Here is a 21,957-nt window from a genome sequence, read left to right on the forward strand (position 1 = left end):
AAAAATAAGCAATTTCCACAGGATGGGAACCCAGGAGAAGAAGGAAATGTGGCTCAGTAGCTCTGGGGTTGCTTCATGGACTTAGGAGGTGGGAAGCTGGGGCCTTTTATAGAACAAGTAGAATGTCTCTAGAACAAGTAGAATTTCTCTTTTTGCTCCTTGTATTTTTCCTTGCCCTGAATTGCTTCCTTGCCAAATAGGAGAGATATTTAATCCTTTCAGAACTCTCTTGGTTCAAGTAGTCTCTTGGCACTTGTGACTTGGACACGGGACCTCTCTTACAGCCTTCCTAAGGGCTTTTTAAGCAGTTTCTGATTCCTGTGCCATCTCCTTTACCACCATTCAAAGCTTATTCTCATCATTTAAGGCCTTGAAAAACACTTTCTGCCTCTTGTAGAGTAACTTTCCCTCCTGAAAATCTGCCATTCCAATTTGAAAATAGCATAGGAAGGAAAAAGACATAATTTTTCCTGTTTCCTACATCTGTATAATTTAATGTTTCTCAAAAATGTTTCTTTCCATTTTCCACATAATTTTTGCAAACTTCTTCCTCTGCCTGGTCTGACATCTCCTCTTTTTACTTTTCTATTACACTGACCGGCAATGCTTCCTTTCTTTCTGATCTCTTAGACCATCTTCCCTTCACAGCCTAGATTTGCCTCATGATTATGTTGAATACAATTTCTTTCAGAGTACAATAAATCACACTATCCAAACTATCCATCCTTTCACAACTGTGCCTTGCCTTTGTGGTCCAGACAAAGAACATTCATGTAAGTATACCTTTAATGGAGAGCTGACTGAATGCAAGCCTGACTAACGCCTACAATAAGAATTTAACTTACGTTAGTGTTACTATCTAAAAAGGTCTGTACTTCCTTTATGGGAAGATTCTTTTAGAATTAGCTTAAATCAAGCCTGGGAAGGGATGTAATTCGAGTATTCTGCTTGGCTTGCAACTCATTTGTTCACTTATTTTATGCAGTCATTATCACATTTATATATCTTGCAAAGTTCTGTTAAGGTCTGGTTTCCTCACAGGTGGGAGTGGGAGCTGCTGTCTCTCAGCAACTGCTTACCAATTCAAATTAAATTAATTTTATTAAAATTACAACAGCACTCTCAGCACACTCAGTTCATTGTAATAGAACTCTGAATTTATACAGCCTTTTGTCTAGAAACCCTGATGTATATTACATGTCTAGGTCAAATCAGTTCTTCTAATACCCCTGTGAGAGAGGTGAATAAATATACCAAAAGACTGATTTTCTTCCAGGCTTGTGTTTAGTTACTCAGATATATTTATATCCTTGGAAAAAAATTCTGAAGTCAATTTTAGCATGGAATAAATCCCTATGTTAATTTTCCAGTATTAATTTATTTTTTTTTCCTCAGGTGCTTGAAATTACTGAACTGCAGCACTTGCCAGCACTAAACTAGAGGCCTGTAAGGAATGGGTGGCTGTATTTCAGAGCTGGAGCCAGTACAGCTGCTTTCTGCCTTTCAGAAGTGCATGAATTGTGGCTTAGCTTTTGGAGTTCAGACACAGGTGAGATAGATGCAACAGGACATGCCATCAGCAAAATACTCTGTAGATGTATCTCTGGCTGTGTCTTAAAGCTACATTCCTATTTAAAATCAAAGTAAATTTTTTACATCTCCATATTATATATTTGGTTGGAAAATCAATCTGTTTGTTCTCAACCAGTGTATTATCATCTGATTTTTAAGTTGTCCCAGTTTTGACTGGGATAGTTAATTTTCTTCCTGTTTATTAGCTGGTGCAGTGCCGTGTTTTGGATTCAGGGCAAGAATAATGTTGATTACACACTGATGTTTTAGTTGTTGCTTAGTAGTGCTTACCCAAAGCCAAGGATGTTTCATCTTATATTCTCCTGCCAATGAGAAGCTTGTGGGGCACAAGAGGCTGGGAGGGGACACAAGAGGCTGGGAGTTGGGACAGGCGACCCCAACTGACCTAAGCGGTGTTCCATACCATATGTCAACATGCTGAGCATATAAAATGGGGGGAAATTTGTTGGTCTCACTGCTGAAGAACAGGCTGGGCATCAATCAGAGCAACTCTATCTGCTGCATCTCTTGTTTTTATTGTGTTTTATTTATCTCTCTCTCTCTCTCTGTTATTTTCCTTTTAATTACTTCTTCTTATTATTTAATTATTATACTGGTCTTATCTCAACCCATAAGATTTCTTACTTGCACCCATTCAATTCTTTCCCTTAACCTGCTGGGGGTGGTGGGGACTGAGCAAGTAGTTCTGTGGTGCTTTGTTGCTGGCTGGGGTTACACCACAACACAAAGTTATATTAATTCAAGTTAACAAGTGCTTTTTTATCTACCTCTTAAAATCAGTTCTGCAGTTTACCTTGAAGAAAATTCACCTGTTGTCTTCAATGACAGCTTGACTATGATTGGCTTTGAGTCTACAATATCTCTTACCTCTTTCTTTCCAAAAATTAAAAAGAACCTGAATGCATCCCTGCATTTTCATAGTCACCTTTTATATGTATTCTCATTAAATCAACCTAATACCATTCCCCTTTCTCATTTATACCTTCATCTCAGCCGCTAAAATTGCAATCTTCAGTGCATTCTCCACATCCATTTGACTTGGAAACCACATTGCTTATGTTGAACAAGAATGCTTACATCCCCATTAGTGAAACAGTTGGGTATGTTGTTTCATAAACATATAACACAAATTCCCATATAAATGGAAAGATAAACAGAGCTTGGGTGTCAAGGACTGCAGGCTGAAGAACATCTACCTGTTTCTCTGTTCATCTCTCTCAGTGGCACCACTTTGTGAGTTAATTTAGCTCACTAACTTGATGAGGAAGCATCTGAGAAAGAGTGTCAGGGTCATTTTCTTCCACGTTACTAAGCTGAATCAGCTCAGAGAACAATATGAAAAGAAATTACTTTAAATAGTTCAAGTGAACCATGTTTTAAAGGTGCCTGGTCCTTAAGTTGATTTTAAAAGTAGTTCATGGGATGAGTTCAGAAGCTAATGCCTACACTGAAAACACCTCTGACTAGGGAAGATAAACCTCACCTTAAGCAATTCTTGCTTGAGTAACCTAGTCTGCCCATGAATTTCAGACCAAGTCAGACATGCTGACAAGAACAAGTTCCTCAAAAAGACATGGCTATAACTTCCCTTGTAAACACAACAGAAATGGGCTAATTGCAGGCATGCAACAGCTGAGGTAATTGAACTAGGGTGGGAGACACCTAACTTTACTTCCTCCCTGACACTCTCTTCAGCCTTGGAGTTGTCTTCTCCCAATACTATAACACAATACATTAATTTTCAGGCTACATGCTGCAGGAAGGAAAGAAAAAATTCTGTAAATGTAACAGCTGTTACTTTCCTGTTTCTCTGTAGGATTGCATTTGTAATTCTTTTTTCATAGAACATATATCCATTAGAAGAAAGTGTGTGCTTTACACAACCTATAGTTTACCACAACAACGAAAGAAAGGATTGAAAAATCAGACCTTGGAAAAGTAAATTCCTTATCTTAATACATGATCCTTCTTGATATCAGCTTTATATCTGGAAGGAAACTTCATTGCCTACTTTAGGTACTGATGTTAACTCATGTTTCTTTGTCTCTTTTAGTAACAATTGCACAAATCAATGCTAATTTTGATCTGAAAGAGGAGGTAGAGTACAGGTGGCAGGTAAAGGAATAAAAGGATTGATTAATTTATAAGTTTAGCTAACTCTTCTGTTTCCTAAGAATAAAACAGGGATGCTTGTAGCCTGTTAAAGGCCTTAGAAGAAAGCAGCAGAAATGGATTTAAAAAAAAAATCCCCCAAACTTTTCCCTTCTTGCCTTTCATGAGAGAAATGGAAATCTGAAAGGAAATTAAAATGCATCAGCTAGCATTTTCAAATGAGGAGCTCTTAACACATGTCAGAGCAATGCCATCATCAGGATGAATGGGTTTGTGGAGACTGACCTCTCCAGCATAACATGTACACAGACCTGCAGTAATCCTTCACGTGGATAACCATGCAGTGGTTACATAAGTGTTTTGAATATTTTTGGCAGTACTGAGTTTGCTGTTGGGAAGAAAAATATGACTTGTTTGACATCTAAGTTTAAAAGTATGTTAGGGAGGGAAGAAAGAATTTGTAAGATTTCTTTAACACTTGTTTATATAGACAGTTGAATGGAGGACAGTGTGAATGCTAAAAAATTAAAATTAGTGTACCTTATGATTTTTCTCTCATTTGACACTCTGTGAAGAGTAGTAAAAGCAGAAGTAAAAGCAGAAGACGAGGCATAGAGTTTTAATGAGTGAGTAGGAATTCCACAGCAGAAGAGACAAGATTGATGTCTGGGCCAACTCTGATGTTTTAGAGCTCTGCTGAACATGAAAATTGGGGATTGAAACCTGGAGACCAGTTAGCTTGAATTCTTGCACACAGAATGATCTGCAGCTGAGGCTGACACTGTTGACCAGGGCTCAGGGCAACACCGCTGTGCTGTGGTGGAATCCCTGGTGCCTTGCCCCAACAAGGTCCTTGGGCAGGGAAAGGAGGTAAGGGCTCTTTTGCTGCCTTGTAGTCCATTCCCTGACGCCTTCTTCACAGATGGTCCCAGTTCATTCTCTGTTTTATATGCCCTGAGGGACATGCACTGATCAACTGACACCAGCTAATGCTGGCATTGGTCATAAGAGGATTGCTTGCATGTCCCATTATGTTATTGGCACATCTGTCACTTGACAGAGGAGGTGACAGAGCAAACATCTCTTCCTGTGCCTCTGCAAGGTGCAGAACAGCATTCCCAGTGGAAAGCTGAACACAAGATGAGGATGTGACTAAGTAGTCCTGGAGTTCAGCTGAACTCTGGGGAGCCCAGGAGCTGATAGAATCTATGCCTACATTTTCAAGTTTCTGATGTTCCAGACTGGATACTTTTCTAGTGTAAACGTTCTCTACAACTTGTCAAGAAGCATAGCCATGTTTTATTCCTTTCAAGAAAACACCCTCTTAATTCCATTATGCTATTGTTTTCTCTAAGTCCTCATGCTGTAAAGAGAGACAATGTGCAGTGTGAAGAGAGATAGATAGATAAATTAATAATTAAGCAGTCCTTTGCTATTTAGCTGCAGGCACTGTCAGTGTGCTTCAATTCACTCCTGCTTGTTCCTTGGCGAACCACAAGCTGTAGATTCTTACTGCCTACAGGGTCTGGAACAGAGGGAGGGTTGTGCTGCAGGCCTGGAGACAGCTGGGATAATTAGAGCACCTGAAGATCCTGATAGGGTCTTCGAAGGGACATAAGCATTAATATGGGTAAGAGTCAACTGTTTTAGTATACAATCACGTCAGGATTTTTTTGGCCTTGCCTCTACTGTTAAAAAAAATAAAAAGGCAGGAAAAGATCTCTATCCCTGAGAAAAAGTGGTTAACAGCACTTGAAAACACAATACATTTTGTGGATAACTTATCTCCCTATTTAGTGAATGCTTACAAACCAAAGCTGAGATTCCCTGCAGGAGAATTCTCTCTTGCTGAGAGGTGTCAGCACATAAACAGTTAGGGGAACAGATCAAGTTGATAAGAATAGGGTTTTTTGTGTCAGTGTAACAATAACAAAAGAGGAGTAAGGACCTTTTCGTAACCACTGAGGCCTAGTTGCATGGCCCAGTTGTGTTCATACTACTTACCAAGTCTGGGCCCTAGGTGGTAACCCAAAGAGAGAAGTAGTTGTTTTTTTTTCTTTTTTAAATTTTCTGAAATAATGTGAGGTCAATGTATCAGCCCATCAGACTGGAGGTTACACAGCACATCGCTGGGTAGCATCTGCTGCCTGTGCTGATGTATCAGACAGAAAGGTTTGCTGGGATATTATGTAAGAGCTATACATGGCAGAAAGAGCAAATTTAAAGTTGTTGCTCTCTTACTGATGTTTATTAGTTCTCTCTGGGGAGCTACTTCAGAACTGTTTTTGGTCGTGGCCATAGCAGAGCTAGTTGAAATGTTAAACAAAAGCCAGTGAGTGAGCTAGGAACCAAGCAGAGGAAATGAGCCAGGCGTACAGTGCTGACATCCCTCGTCTGATTTTTATGAATGTGAACATACCCTGGGTATCAGCTGAGCCACTCTGCCCCACACAGATTTACCTGTCATGTGATTTTTTCCTAGCTCCATCATAAGATCCAGATAAGATAGATCCATAAAAATCTGATATGTTTTAGTAACCTTTTTCCAGATTGACTTCAGAACTTCAAAGTCCATTCAGCTGCTTCAGTTCTCCAAGGGCTTACCTTCATGCTAGAACATTTTCCATAAGCCTTAATGACAGATAAGGAGAAACACATCAGCCCTGATAGGAGTAAGTCATTTCAAGTCCAGGTTACTTCCAAATCATCTTTGAACCTGTCCATCTTGCCTAGGCAGTACTACAGGAGACCTAATTCCATGACTAATCCAAAGCAAAACAGGGTCATTTCACCAGAGGTCCATAAAGCTTGGAAGTATATTTTTACTGCTTGTGAGCCTTAGTGTTTCTACTATTTACTCAAAGAGCTTCCAGGGGTAGGAAAGGTACACCTCTCTTTCAGAAGGGTGTAGTGAGGATAAATGATCCATAACAGAATAGAAAATATCCATTGGCTAAACTTGTAGTTGACAGCAGTTTGGTGACACAGAAGTAATGCAGATAGATGGATTAAATTCAGGAACAGAAAAAGCACTTTATATTTGCAGAACTGGAGACTTCTGGAAAAGAAATAAATTAAAGAAAGACCTCGGAGTTGTACTTAACTCAGTTTGAGCTCTCAGTGGATTTCTATCATCTGAAGGATCAAAACCGTTCTAGATGTATGAGCAGGGAATCCTTTCACCTCTGGTTTCTATTCACATGGCAGTGATACTGTATCACTGTATCTTGCCAACTTGTATTGTCCACATCAAAAAGAGTGCAGATACACTTGTACTCAAAAGGATCCCGGTAAAATGATCCACAGATTAGAAAGCAACATTACAACACAAAGGTAGATTCTGTGCTCTATTGAGCTCTATCCTGTGGTGAATTCTGATGATGGAAGGACGTGTTTTGTTTTTGTTTTTTCCCCAACATTTCTGGCAGAGGAAAAACAAGATTCAGCACCTGAAAACAAAAGTTATGCCATTTAAGACATAATATCCTATTAGTGAAGATAATAAAAGTCTGCAACATTTTATCCTGTCTATATTGCTATACTTGGGAAGAATTTTCTGTCTCCTGATGTATTTCAAATGAAATTGTGTGTCAGTCAGAAGACGGATGCCTTAATCCAGCCACCTGTTTGTACAGGTCTCATGGCCCCTTCTGGCCCTGGAGTGAATTAATGCAGATCTACATCTGTGAATATTCTGCTTAGTTCTGGGTTTGGTCACAGAGGGGGCAACAAAACATAAAAAGTCCTCAGAATACTGATAACACTTGTGGCTTACTGTTATGACTGCAGTGGAAATCAAAGCTCATGCATCAAGCCTGTAGGCAGTTGCCCTCAGGGAAAGGAGTGTGAACATGGGCTCTAGACAAACAGAACTGAGTGAAAACTAGAACTTTAAATTTTTTTATAGAAATAAAAGCAGCTTCCAGCAGTTTGCATGGCATGCCCATGAAGTTACTGTGGAGTAATATATATTCATGTTAAATCTATGAATAAACTTGTACTATAGGCTTATGTTGCTATTAATACTTAAGATCCCATGAACTGGAGTGATAATGAACACTTGAATGTTTGTAATTGTGAAATGTTCTGTCAGGCAGGGGAGAAATACAATTAATGTGCTAGTGGATGACATCCAGGTTAGGAAAGGCTCAGTTAATGCATAGTCAAGAGTGTGGAAGATAAGACATCATGCATTGCCAGAAGCCAGAATTTTTTTCCCAGCATTACGTCTTGTTTAATTTAGACCATTCAAGAACTACTAACAAGCTGGTTTGGTTTACTTTTTAAATACTTATAAGCTTTTAGTTTTTAAAGGCACCAAGGAGGTGTCTTAGCATTTCTATCTTTTGTCTGTTAGAATCCCAAAGTATACTTTAAGACTAAAATTTTGATAATAGACTCCACTTTAATCTGAGGACAAAAGCAGGAGATGAAATTGACTTAAATTCTTTAACCTAAACTTCTTACATATAGGTGAATCTATAATGTGTACATATACCTTCTTCAGTACTTCCATGTTCTACTTTTTTATGCTACATAAGTTTAATAGAAATGCCATATCAGTTCATCTGATCAATCTTGTAGTAAACTAAAAAGACAGATGAAGAGGTAGATTTTCACACTATTTTGGGCTGTGAGCATTGATACACCTGCAATTTCACTCTTTACCTCTGGAGGGACATGGGACAGTGATATGACACTCCGTGGCTGACCTCTGTATGGATGTAAGTAGATGATATTTGATGACTTGTGATAGGCAAAATCCGACAGCAAAACAGCTTCTCCCTAAAGTACAGTGCTTATTCCACAGCATGATTTGGGCATTTGAGCAGTTGAGCATCATCCTAACTTTTAAAAAGCCCTTTTGTTTTGTGTTTAATTCTGTAATTGTGACACTGGTTACCCCTTGCTCCTACTTTAATAATCCCCCTTGGTCTTCAGCCATATGAAACTGAGGAATAGGAAAGATTATATGACAAAGTCAGATGTTTAGGATTTTCATTGCCATGAGTCATATCTTCATCTTTATAAACACACATTTCTCACAAAATCAATCACTCTCAAATAGAATAAAACTCTGACCAACAAGAAATATGCTGCCTTTCAGTGTTCCTAAGATACTGCACACAAAATGGGCTTAGCTTTGTTTGCTGTAGTTGTCAGGAGCCAATGGGAAGAAGGTTCATGAACATTTCCAATGTACATCCTGAGCCAGCCATTGAGAAGCCAGCACTCGCCTTCCATGCTCTAGAGAGAAGTTGAATTGGTGCTAAAATATGAAGTAAATGGGGGTTTTGGATCTGTTCCTCTTCCCTGCTTTTCTAGAGCTTTCCATATGACAAGCTTTCTGTGTGTCTCAAAATTTGAATGGACTCCACCACATGTGATTTGCTTTATCAGCAAGTCAGGGCGATGTGGAGACAATCCACACACAGCCCCTGAGAGCTTGGAGCTCCCAGCAGCAGGCTTCCATTTGACAAGAAAGTTTGAATTTACCTCTTCTTGCAGCTGTTGAGGAGATTTTAGTCTCTGAGTTTATCATGTGATTACTGAGCCTGGAATTCACATGGAGTTTAAAAATCAACGAATTAATTTAGTGTCTTGCAAAAAAAGTATATAAAGAAAGACAGAGAACATTTGGAAGGAGAACTAAAATATAGCTCTGTCCTTGATCTGCTGTATGAGCTTCGGTGAGTTATTTCATCCTCAGTCTCTGTTTCTTTTTTATCTTTCTTGGCAATTCAAGTACAAGCTCCCTTAAGACAAAAACTGTCTCTCTTTATTACAGTCAGACAGCTCCTTGCACAACAATGTCTTAGTCCCCAGCTATATATTTGATGTTTAGTAATGCAAATAAAAAAATTTAATTTACCACACTGCTAACATATTTAGTTCTGTAAAATGCAAATTGTGTTTTGTAATAAAGGCTTTGTTACTAAAAAAATCATAAATTATTTGGGGTAAAATGGCTAACTGTTGTTAGTTTCTATCTACTCTTAGATGAGATTCTTCAAGCAAAAGGTGATTGTCCCCATAGCCAAATAGGTTTTTTGGGTAGCAGGAAGAACAAAATGTTTTTCTGTTATGAGCAAGCACAGGTATATTTGGATAGTTTTAATGGATTTATAACACACTGAAATTAAAGAGGCTACCCAGGAAATGACACTCATTATGATCCAGGACACTCCAGGGCATATCTCCTTTAGGCTAAGGATAAAGGTGTATAAATTTATGAGCTATGCCAGGCAAGCCAGCTCTGGAAACAGAAGAGAAATAACCAAGTAAGTGTGTCTCTGTGCCCTGGTTAATTAGCATTGCCAGCAGACCAGAGTAATTAACTTATATGCTGTGATGAATTAATGCTGTCCTGTGTGCAGGGTTCAATTGGATATCTCTGCCAAGCACTGGGTAATAGTATGTAAATGTTCCAGCTAGTCCAACATGATGCACAGCACAGATCCATCCAAAACCAAGCTGCAAAGACTGATCAATCTCATCTTGGAATCACAAGTCATTTATCTGTGTAGTCCAGGTAGGAATGTGTTCACCAGCTGCTACATTACCCTGATGTTTAAATACATTACAGAGCTTTCCAAACTTCATTTGAAACATCAGGCATGAGAAAGTGCCAAAAGCTTAATAACAGGTGAGAGACAGTGAAGTCGTTCTTGTTTCAAAAACATTTAGGTAATGAGTCAGGAGATAGAAATGCTCCAAACTGCTCAGCTTTCAAACATAGCTGCTTTTTGACAGATAATCTCATGAGAGAAATCAGGCAGAAAAGGCACAATCACCTTTTCCTACCAGCAGACAGCCCATGTTGAGTAAGGATAGTGATATAGAAGACTGAGGTTGATATATTAGACCTGACAAGGACACTGTATGGAGTACAGAATATTGTGTGGCATATGTGTATTGGAGTTGACCTTTCAAAATCAGAGTGAGAGAGAGCCATGGATCTCAGTATTTCACTCATTTTGAAAGGCACAAGTCTCCCTAAATGCAGACATCCATGCTGCAATGTGTACATCTGAGCTAGTCACTCTCAATCCAGTGGAGAAGATGAACTTTCTGAATAGAATACAGATAGTGGAAAAGAAACCATCTAAACCATTTCATGTGGCTCACTACAGGCAGGCACAATTTTAATTTCCCTTGTATTAGAGGTTTTAGGTTAGAGTATTGAGAGTTATTAATTTACATCAACACATCTGCTAACACTGCAGATGTTTAATATTATGTCAGATAAATCCCACTGCCTGATTTATTCTCATCTCATATTCATAAACAGAATTGCATAACAACTTGCATTACTGAAATACAATAGTCATAAATATGAATGAAGAGTAAGTTGCATGCCTTATTAGATGATAATAAATACTCTTGGCCACACCTTATTTTTTTTTCCCTGAGAGAAAAAACATTTGTGGCTATAAAGGTGTTCGGAAAAAGACACATATTGCACGTACAAAGCATGGCACCTTATACTTCCTAAAACACACATAGATGGCTAGAGAAGGACTTCACTGGACGGAGATTCACAACAGCTGCCCATGCAAAGCCACCTCTTCTCATTAAGAACCAGTTCAGGTTCCCTGCAATAGGAACTATTCAAGGGTATACAGTCAGTTTGAAGGTGCTGTCATTAGGTACACACTCATTCATCCTCTGCTGTCAACAGAAAGGAAATGGCACCTTCATAGGTCACTTCAAAAGATCTGAGATGTGAGCACCCATTGAAAGTCTGTCTCCTCCACTGACTTTGCAATCTGTGCCAGTCTTTGTTATGAAAAATCTCTTCTCTGTTTTATCAATCAGTCTTCGTAGGATGACAGTGTATTAACTTTGTTAATATAAACTAGTTCACATTATCCGGTGTACTTTAAGGATATAGTAAAATTTGATATGGTTCATTCTTAAGTAAAAAAATACCTAAAGGACAGACCAACTCTGTAAATAAAGATATTGTTTAGTGGAAGCTTAGAGCAGGCCATGAAGGATAAAGGACACCCCTGGAAAATGAAGACAAAACCAGCACTGTAGTCCCTCTAAAGTCATAGAATCATTTAGGCTGGAAAACACTTCTAAACCTTTGAGTACAATCATTAACCCAGCACTGCCAAGTTCCCTTCTAATCCATATGCCCAAGTTCCATGTCATAGAAATAGCTTCAGAGACGGTGAGTCAATCACTACCCTGGGCAGCCTGCTCCAAGTCTTGAGAAAACTTTTCATGAAAACATCTTCCCTAATATCCAATCTAAACCTGCCCTGGCACAGCTTGAGGTGTTTTCCTTATGTCCAATTGCTTGCTACTTAAGAGAAGACACTGATCCCCACCTGGCTACAGCCTCCTTTCAGGCAGTTATAGAGAGCAATAAGTTCCTCCAAGCCTCCTTTTCTCCAGGCTAAACACCCCCAGCTCCCTCAGCTGCTCCTCACAGCACTTGTGCCCCAGACCCTTCCCCAGCTCCATTGCCCTTCTCTGGACACGCTCCAGCCCCTCAATGTCTTTCCTGCAATGAGGGACACAAAACTGAACACAGGATTTGAGGTATGGCCTCATGAGTACCAAACACAGGGTACGTGTACATACAATACACCAATGCCCTGGTCCTGCTGGCCACATTATTGCTTTTTCTCTAACAAGTCTTTGAAGCCCTCCCAGCATCATCTGGCATCACAGACAAGTAATTACATAGAGAATGACTCCAGGGGTGTCTGGATCTATAGACAAGCAGCAAGAGTGCTGCAGAAATATGGTTGCTTTGCGAAGTTTTACCAATATTAATAACCGGTAGTATGGGTGTAAGTGATCAATCAAATGATGTTTACCTAAACATTTGAAGTGTACAAGAACCCTATGTAAAACCACAATTAAGGTGCTTAAATTTGGCTGGGATACCTGATACACATGCTATGTACAGCTATGTACAGCTGTACTTTGCATTTTAGCCTTCTCTCCACTGTCAGTAGGGTCACTTGCAAATTTCGTAACACCTTACTTTACTATCTAATTAACTCAAGTAAGACAAATGTGAACCAACAAGAGTAGGGAATTCACTAAATTACAAATAACAAAATTGTTATATAATCTAAATTAGAACCAAGATTACCTAGACAGAACTGGAATGTTTGGACTACAAGGCTATCTACCTTTCTATTATAAGTCTTTGTATATGCAATGTTATCACTCATAATTATTTTTATTATCAAAGTTAAACAGGCCTGGTACATGTGTAAGGAAATATGTTAAATAAAACCTTTTAATGAATGTAGCTCAGATTTGTATGAACAGAATGTCCTGGGGTGACAGGACACCTTTACCTTTAAGACAGCTTTGGGGCTAGGGAAGTTGAAGCTGCTGGAGGCTGATGGGAGTTTTTTTCTCTTGACCAATTATTGGCCATTTCTGAGAATTGGCAGCAGTTTTAACCATTGAGAAGTGAGATCAACCTGTGAACACCACCTTAATATGTAAGGCTGCGAGTTTCTTCTCTTTGGTTTCCAGCTTTTGAACAGGTAACAAGGCCCCTGCTCAGCTTTTCCTCCCCCTAGGCCGGACAAGGCCCCGTGGGGGCGGGGGGAGTGGGAGGCGAGCGGGCCCAGGCCAGGTCAGGCCGGTTCCCGCAGCTCGGTTGCAGTTTCTGCCACAGCTGAGTTCATCAGAGACTGCTGAGTAAAGAGAGAAGTCATTGCACACAGCTCCAGCCACAGCTCAGGCAGAGATACAAGACCAGCTACAAGGCCTGTGCAAGATTTTAACCCTTTCATTATCCAGATGAGACTTGCAGATTAATCCTTTTTCCAGAGAGAGAAAGAGAGAGTAATCAACATGTAAAGAGACCTTATAAACTATCAAAGATGGTGAAGAAAGGAATTAAGCTTAGAAGAGGTAGAGAATAAGGAGATGCTTTAATAAGCTGAAATATTTTTCTGTTAAAGCTATGGAGATGGACAATAGTGTTCTGAAAAAACTCCTTTAATTCATGACAGAGTGTATTGGGAGGAATAGAGTGTTCAAAGTGTGGATTTTGAGCAAAACCATCTGAAGTGGTTGTGATATTGTAAGATACTGGAACACGGAGAGAGAAGTAATAGTTGAAGATTTGTGGCCTTTGAGAGGCAAAGAGAAAATTTCTGTTTCCAGACAGGTTCACAAAAACAGATGAAGAGAACTTTTGCCTTTAAATAACTCATCCTTAAAAATGTCATCCCTAGACTCATTGACCCATACACACCTCAGAGTGATGTGAAATGGGAAGAAACACCTGATGACAGATTTTCCAGGCAGCTAGCATCAGAGAAATAGAAAGCTATGAAGAAAAACAGTTTTCTTGTGAAAAAACTCCATAGATTAGCAGAAGAAGACTTCTGTTTCTCTACAAAGACTGATGAAAAGACTCTAGCAGGAATTAGGACTGTTTTAAACACCAAAGTTCCAAAGCTTTTTTTGTCTCTATGTTATCATGTAAACAAGGGAGTGGTTGGGTAGTGGGGGAGAAAAGGGTTGTTCTGGAGGTTTTATTCTGGTTTCTTATTCTTGTAGTTTTGTTAATAAACTTTCTTTATTCCTTTTAAGTTTTAAGCCTGTTTTGCTCTTGTTCTAATCCATATCTCACAGCAAGAAATAAGTAAGTTTTCTAGTGATTTTTTAGTTGCTGCTTTAAAGCCACAACATTTATTTGGTGCACTGGCCGGGAAACGAAATTGGCAAATCTAAACCACTACACAGAATTACATTATTCAGTAGAATCAAGGTATATATTTTTTTTTAATAGTGATCTCAAATCAGCAACATTGGGAAAGAAAAATGACTGAATCAGACCCCAGGTTTCTAATGATTCAGAAAGATAAGTAGGACTTTTTTTTTTTTCTACATTATTAATAGTATTTTTGCCAAATAATTTTCAGAGTCAGAGTATTTTTAAAGTCTTCACTATTCAGTGGTAAAAGAAAATAAGAAACAAACCCACTACAAGTGAACTGCAAAACACACCCCAGAAACTGCTATTTCCTCCTGCACATAGAGATGGTGTACCATCTACTCAAATTTTAATTTTAAGCATGAAGTAATATAATCCACAAAGGCTCCACACTGTATTAAACAGAGAAACTGGAATACTAAGCCATTCAGTACATCACCACTATCCCCCATGTGCCATCCTGATTATCTGCTGGATATTAAATATGCCATCCTGATTATTTGCTGGATATTAAATAGAGTTTAAAATTCTTAATTATGTACTGAAAACTTTATTTTCCAACCAGAAAATACACCTTTCTCTCTCGAGCAATAAAGAAGAGTCTCTGAAACTGTCATTGAAAACTTAGTGGGCTGTAGGGCTGACAGTAGAAATAGAGACATACCCAGGCAATGCTTATTTCAGTGGTATTCCTGAGCCTGTCAGAAAATGGAATATAATACCTTTGACACTCTACACTTTAGCCCTTCAGATGGGCTAAGCAAGGTGTTGAGTGGGGTGCAATCATGACAACTGATGGGAAACATCTGGTGGAAAGATTTTGGTGGAATAGGCCACCTGAATCAGGTCCATACAATGTGATATTCCAGGAGCAAAAATCACTTGGCAGATTTCTGTGTTTACAACTAAATGTCATACCCTTTCTCACAGCTTGTCCAAAGTGAGAGCAGGCAACAGCTCATATACAGTTTGATGCATGTTCCCAGCTGACGTGAGCCAGAGCAGCCATTGGAAGCAGTCCTGAGCCACTCTCACTCCATCTGCTTATTTGTGGCCCCCTTCCACTCCTGATTTTGTACTTGTATTTGACTGTTGTGCAATGGAAATGACCAGGGAACTGATCAGACTGAAAAACTACCTGTTCAAAAAAAAAAAAGTTAATTTTCTCCCTTCTATAATTCAGTGTATAAAGTGCCCTGACCTTGTCTGTTATACAGTCAGTTCCTTTCCAGTGTAAAGGTAAGATATACTATGATTCCTTTTCTCCTTAAGATACATATAAATTCAGAGGGAGGGACTCAAGATCAAGGTGACATTGCCCCAATCATATTTTTTGCTACATTGCTTGTTGTGTTGCAGTATTACAATTGCTAAGCTTTAACATGTCAGATATCTGCTCCTTCGCCTTCCAGTATTCTATTTTATTTCTTACACAGTGTTTTTGCCTCTCAGAAAACCAAATCTGGAAATGAGAGACATTGATATTCGTGTATTTCTGCTCTCAACTTTAAATTAGCTTCCAGGCTTTGCATAACAAGACACAAATTATTCATGTGAGAAAACCAAGAAGTGATTTATTATCATGTCTGATTTCCAGTGTAGAATTTTCTTTAGATCACCCAGGAAGGAGGCTTTCCTATTTTAAATAAGATAAATTACAATTGACATTGGAATTCAAAACATTACTCCAACCTTTCTAGTTCTTTTGGTCATACAGAAACTAAGCCCATGAATTACATTGACAGCAATGTTCATTAACAGTGTTTCTTAGCCCAGCTTGAAAAATCTGAAATCCTTTTCACAGGCTCAGCTCTGTCTATTCCTGCACTGCTAGAGCACTTTCCTCACATAGGAAGACAATAATGGTCTTTGTCCCCTTCTTACAGAGGTGATGTCTGGAGTGAGTTGGGAGCAATCTGTGGGAGCAAACTTTTTGACTGCTGTGTAGAAATAAATAGAACAGGGAAGGTTATGCTTTTGGAATACACACATGGAATGCTGACATGCAGGGATGAACACCAATGTTTTAACAACATCCCCGTGGTAAACCGAAAAACGGTCTTTTAATCCAGACCTGCAGAATGTGCAATTTCATGGAAAATATTATAACCTACTGCTGGTAAAAGGCAAGGGGTTGATGAAATAAGTACTGATGAAATAAGTTTTAAATTGAAGATTCAAGAGGAGAAAGACGGCAATGGAAGGTTGCTTTGGGAATTCAGATGCTAAGATCACTTATGCTAAATGTTAGGAAGCACTCTTTAAAACAAATAAAAACAGGTAAGTTGTCTTGAATGTCCATTCTGTTCTGGAGCAGAATGAGAATCTCCATAGTATAGACAAAAGTGAATGAGCTCAGGCAAAGTAATGTATGGGGTTCAGAGATTTTTGATGAGGATATTTCTCTTAAGATGCATCCCTCAATGAGCCCATCTCCTCCCTCTGTCTTGATTTTTGACACCACAGACCTTCTCACCATCCATCTTGAGAAGCATGAGTAGCAAGATGGGTTTGATCCCACTTAGCTACCTCTTCATCTCTTGCTGTGGATCTGTTGGATAATTTTGTGGATGACAAATTGATGGTCTTAATACTCTGGACGTCAGTAAAGAAGCAATGGCTGCAGCTGCTGACTCTAGAAGAGACTGCTCTGAGTTTAGGTATGAGAAAGAGGGGATGTAAGCTAGGGCATGCAAAGTTTGATGGCCTTGGAGTCTAATTCACTTTCTTCATGATGCTGTCTCAGATAGCACCTTTCGTACATTAAGAAAAACAAATCTTAAAATTCTTAACCATGCCTAAAAAGGAAAATTTCTTTACAGAAAGTAATAATTGAGTTTCTTAATTTGAAATTGCAAATACTCAAACCTAAAATAGAATTTAGATTTAAGAAAACAACAAACCTATAAATGAGTAACTACTATGTGAGCACCTAAGTGTCCAGTTAATATTTTACAGGTCTTCAGAGCTTTAGAGATGGGTGAAGATGACTGGATTATTAGAATTTTGTACTGTTCTGAAAAGAAAAAAATGAGAAAAAGACTCATCCATTAATCAACCTTTGCCCTAATAACCTAATGGAGATCTAAAATGAATGGGAATTTTGCTATTCACTGTAATGAAAGGTGAATCTTACCTGTAGCTTCAGTAATAGTAGAGCCTGGATTCAACTTTAAGATGTTATATAAAAAGGCTTTAAAACTGGTCTAATATTATTAAACCAGCTTTTAGCAGGACATATCTGTTATTTCTCTCCTGTTTTCACCTCTTACCCCTTTGGCAGTCTTGAATTTTATCGATTGTAATATCTCCCATACAGTGGCTATGTTCTTACTCATATCTGCCTGCAGAGTATGTGGCACATTTTATTATATATCATAACCCAACAAATAGAAAATAATAATTTCTGGAATTATGACAGCATTTCAATTAGCTTTTAAATGTCTTTGAAAACCTTAATGTGACAATACATTATATAGAGGAAAAAGTAATGCGTGTCAAATTTGTTTGGAGACCCACAGCCCAAAAAACCACATAGGCTTTGTGTTTAAACATACAGACTATGTCTATAGACATAGATTCCCACTCAGGGAAGTTACTTAAGTGGAACCAAGGAGATTAAATAACTTTGGTGATCCCAGTCTGCAGGGACTACCTGATCAGAATATGTCTGAGAGCCTTATCAAACTGTAAATTTTACAAGTACTCTGTGCAGACAGATTCCAGGCCCTAAGGGCTTGCATACTAAGCAGAGGACAGTTAGACAAGGAGAGAAACAAGATCTAGTCTAGGCCTGTTTCAGGGCACACTGGTTTGAAATCCATTTAGAATGACACAGACACAATCATTGCTTGTAAGATGCTGTTTCATCAGCAGCTTTCCATGTGTGGGCATTCCCACTGAGAGGCATTTGTTGCCTTTTATACAGAAATTTTCTAAACATGCAAAAAAATCTAGCATGAGAAGACAGAATTAACTGATATGGGTAGTAAAATCCAAAATGGCTAAGAGAGGACTGTAATTATTTTCCAACAGCAGATATAAAACCTCACTGAGTTGTGGTCCCTCTGTGCTACTTCCATCTCCTATTAAATCTGATGCTTTGTTTTTGATTTAGAAATGTTTACAGATAGTAAGGAACAACATTTAATCAACACAGTAAAGTTGCAAAAGATCAATCACTTCCTTTCTCTGGTTTTATAGAGTGGAGTTTCTAACACTTACCTGAATTTGTGGTAGTAGTTTCAAGGACAGTTTGAAGGCAGGGACTGGAGAAGACTTGGACTACCTCTTTAGTGCCAATAATCCATTGCACAGAAAAAAATGACAGAAAGTCTTGTAATATAATATCCTTACATTTTCAAATGTAAGTAGAATGGACATGTTTCAAGCAACTAGATTAGGTACTCTCTTTAAAATTATCAGTAAAAGGGAAGTTATAACTACAGTTTAACATGCATGCTCTGAGTTGCCCTTCCAAGCTGTCTGCCTTTTTCTTCTGAATATTTTAATCTAGGCTCTAAACTCAGCATCTCAGTCTGCTACTGAATGCTTTATATAGTAATACTGTTTTAAAGACTTGAATGAAATCCCTAGATTTACTTGGTTGTTAAAAGTTAAGCAGGTGCAGAAAAGATGGTAGAACAAAAAGAATCTTTTTTTACTTCTTGCTTTCAAGGATTGTTGTTTTCCTACAATCTGTAAACACACTTTAGGAAAGTTGTAAGTTGGCAAATGCTTGAAATACTTTATACTTCAGCAGCAATATTTATGATTGAGCCATGTAGTGATCTTGAGAGAGTGACTGAGAGGCCATAACAGTCACAGATTATTTCAAGGAGAAGCATGTAAACTTGTCCTCATAAAAAGTCCGTATTTTTCTCTGTTTAATTACTTAATTTCAAGAAGCTAGTTACAAAGTTGTAAAAATTCTGGATGGCAAGTAGACCATTGTTCTTTTCAGCTCCAAAGGGAGACAGCAGGAACATCTGCAAGATACTGCCTCCCACTATGCTGAACAAGGCAGGTAATGATGAGAACACACATGAGAATAATCATACCAAGCACAATTTCAGAAACACAACTGGGGAAATTCCAGAAGGCTTGATAGACCTGAAGTGAGAGATTCCACTGTTCATTAGGAAATCTGCATAGTTCCTGCGCATTTTGTGGAGTTGTATGTCAGTTTTGCCAATAAGCCAGGGTAGATTTTGGCCCAAAGTTTGTCCTGTTGAAGGTGTAAGTGATGAAGGAGATGCCTGCCAAGAATTCCAGAGTAAGAAACTATGGGTATGTGCTCCCTGAGGAAGGCCATTATCCTTTTCCACAAAAAGGAAATGCTGGAAAGTTTTCTGACAGCCTCTGTTGAAAACTGAATATTAAGTTTTTAAGCCTGTAATTCTTCCAGAGGAGTCCTGTTTCCCCATTGCCTTGCAAAGTAATTTACAGCTCAGGCTATAGATGAAACATAATAATAGACTTCAATTTCTTGCTGAATAACAGTAAGTGCAGTGCAATGGAGAAACTGTTGTGACAACTGTTTAAAGCCAGCTGAGCAGGACACCATCAGAAAGGTGCTGACAGCACTGTTGACACTGATGCTTTTTGATGAAGTCCCAGGGTCAATGTAACCAGACACAGGTAACTTCTGTGCATCACTGATTGTCAGCAGGTGCCAGAGATTTTCAGAGACCCAAAGCAACTGGTAGAAGACCACATCACATGTTTAAGGAAAAGTAGGTCACACCCTGATAATCCTTCCATGTCCACACACCCCTCCCTTATCCTCCCCATCTCATGAATGGTATGTGGTGGAAAATCAACAATTGGACAAAAGCAAATAAGCTGAACTAAAGACTGTTAATTAGGGTGGTGTGTCAGCAGCAAGTGGCAAGAGAGTAATCTTGCCCTAAGAGTCTGCTGCTCATTGACTTCAAGTAAGCTTTCTGCTGACTTGTCTAATAATTCTTCTGTAAACTGATACTGTGAGCAGAACTGCCTTGAAATTCCCAGATATATTCCATAATCAGAAAATTTTGACTAGCTGAAACTAGTGTCTCCCTTGAGAATATAAGTATCGGTGTGAAAAATGGATATAGTTTCTGGTCAAAATATAAATCCTTCCAGAATTAAAAAACAAGTTTGAAAAGTAAAGGTCTTGCACATGGCTGTACGTGAGGCTGAAATAGAAATGGGAAATAACATATCGGAGAGAGTAAAGATTACTTCTACCTCTCTCATATCTCTGCTGGATGCTCTCACTACTGACTCTTAGACGAACACAGCTGAGATGGTCTCCATTTCAGGAGACTTTCCAGTGTCCAAGGATGATTTTTTAAACACCAAAACATGCCCTGAATTAGACAGATTATTGATCACTTACCCTACACAACAATAATAGTTCGCCTCCCGGGAGTTTTAAGAGTAAGCGTAATGAATACATGAGGCCACAGATTTAATGCACCATCCTGAGGCCCTGTTAAGAGTCTAAACCTGACCTGTAACTTCATTCCATAGAGGTGCAGCTAGCCAGATACTCAGCTGTGAGCTGGAACTGACCTCTCAGACCCACTGGAGCAGAACCCCTGGAAATGAACTAACCTTCAGCAAGGACAGTGCCCTCTGCCTGCTGATGGTGTAAATGGTTTCTGCAAGAGTTTTACCTGTCTTTGTAGTGATTTTGAGTGGCTGTATAGACTTTTTCTTAGCATTTTAAAGAGCTTCAAAGAACGCTACAAATTAATCATCTACATAGAACATGGAATATGGAAAATTTTTGTTCTTCTCACCTCTAGGAAGACAATGATGAAATGAACCTTTTCCTCCATTTTCTAAGACCTGTCCAAGTCTCCCAATAGCCACTCTGAAAAAAAATCTGACATCAAATATTATTTGACAATTAGACATCTGTTTTTGTGTTTGATACACTCCAATGGATTATATTTCAACAATAGAAAAGATCACCTTCAGCTGCCTGTGAAATTTAAACAAGAGATGTGAGAATTTTCATTATTTTGCAATACTCTCACTTGTCATTATGACTGATAGGAAAAAGGAATTAGAACCTCCAGAACAATCTTCCATTCATAAACTCATTTCTTGCATTTCTGATTAACATGTTAGTGCAAATTAAATATGCAACTCAGCGTGATGCATGGCAGACTAGCAGAATAGTTCTAACATTAAAAATACAGTGAAAATTTATCTCACTATCTTACTAAACTGATACTTGCTTAACATATAACAGTAACATTACCAGAGATTTTAAGGGTATATCACATTTGCAAAAATAAAACTTCATATGCAGCAAACCTGTTTTGTTTGAATAAATGCACTTTGCACACATGTTAAAAGAATTCTACTAAGAGCATTTGAGATGTTACAGAGCATAAAACCTTCATTCATAAAAACCCACTTAGAATAAAAATGTGCTGGTTTTGGCCAGAGTGGAGCAAAATTTCTTCACAGTAGCAAGTGTGGGTCTGTATTTTGAATTTGTATTGGAAACAGTGTTGATGATTCAGGATGTTTCACTTACAAAGTGTCAA

The sequence above is a fragment of the Poecile atricapillus genome, chromosome 1, assembly GCF_030490865.1.
Source record: "Poecile atricapillus isolate bPoeAtr1 chromosome 1, bPoeAtr1.hap1, whole genome shotgun sequence".
Classification (NCBI taxonomy): domain Eukaryota; kingdom Metazoa; phylum Chordata; class Aves; order Passeriformes; family Paridae; genus Poecile; species Poecile atricapillus.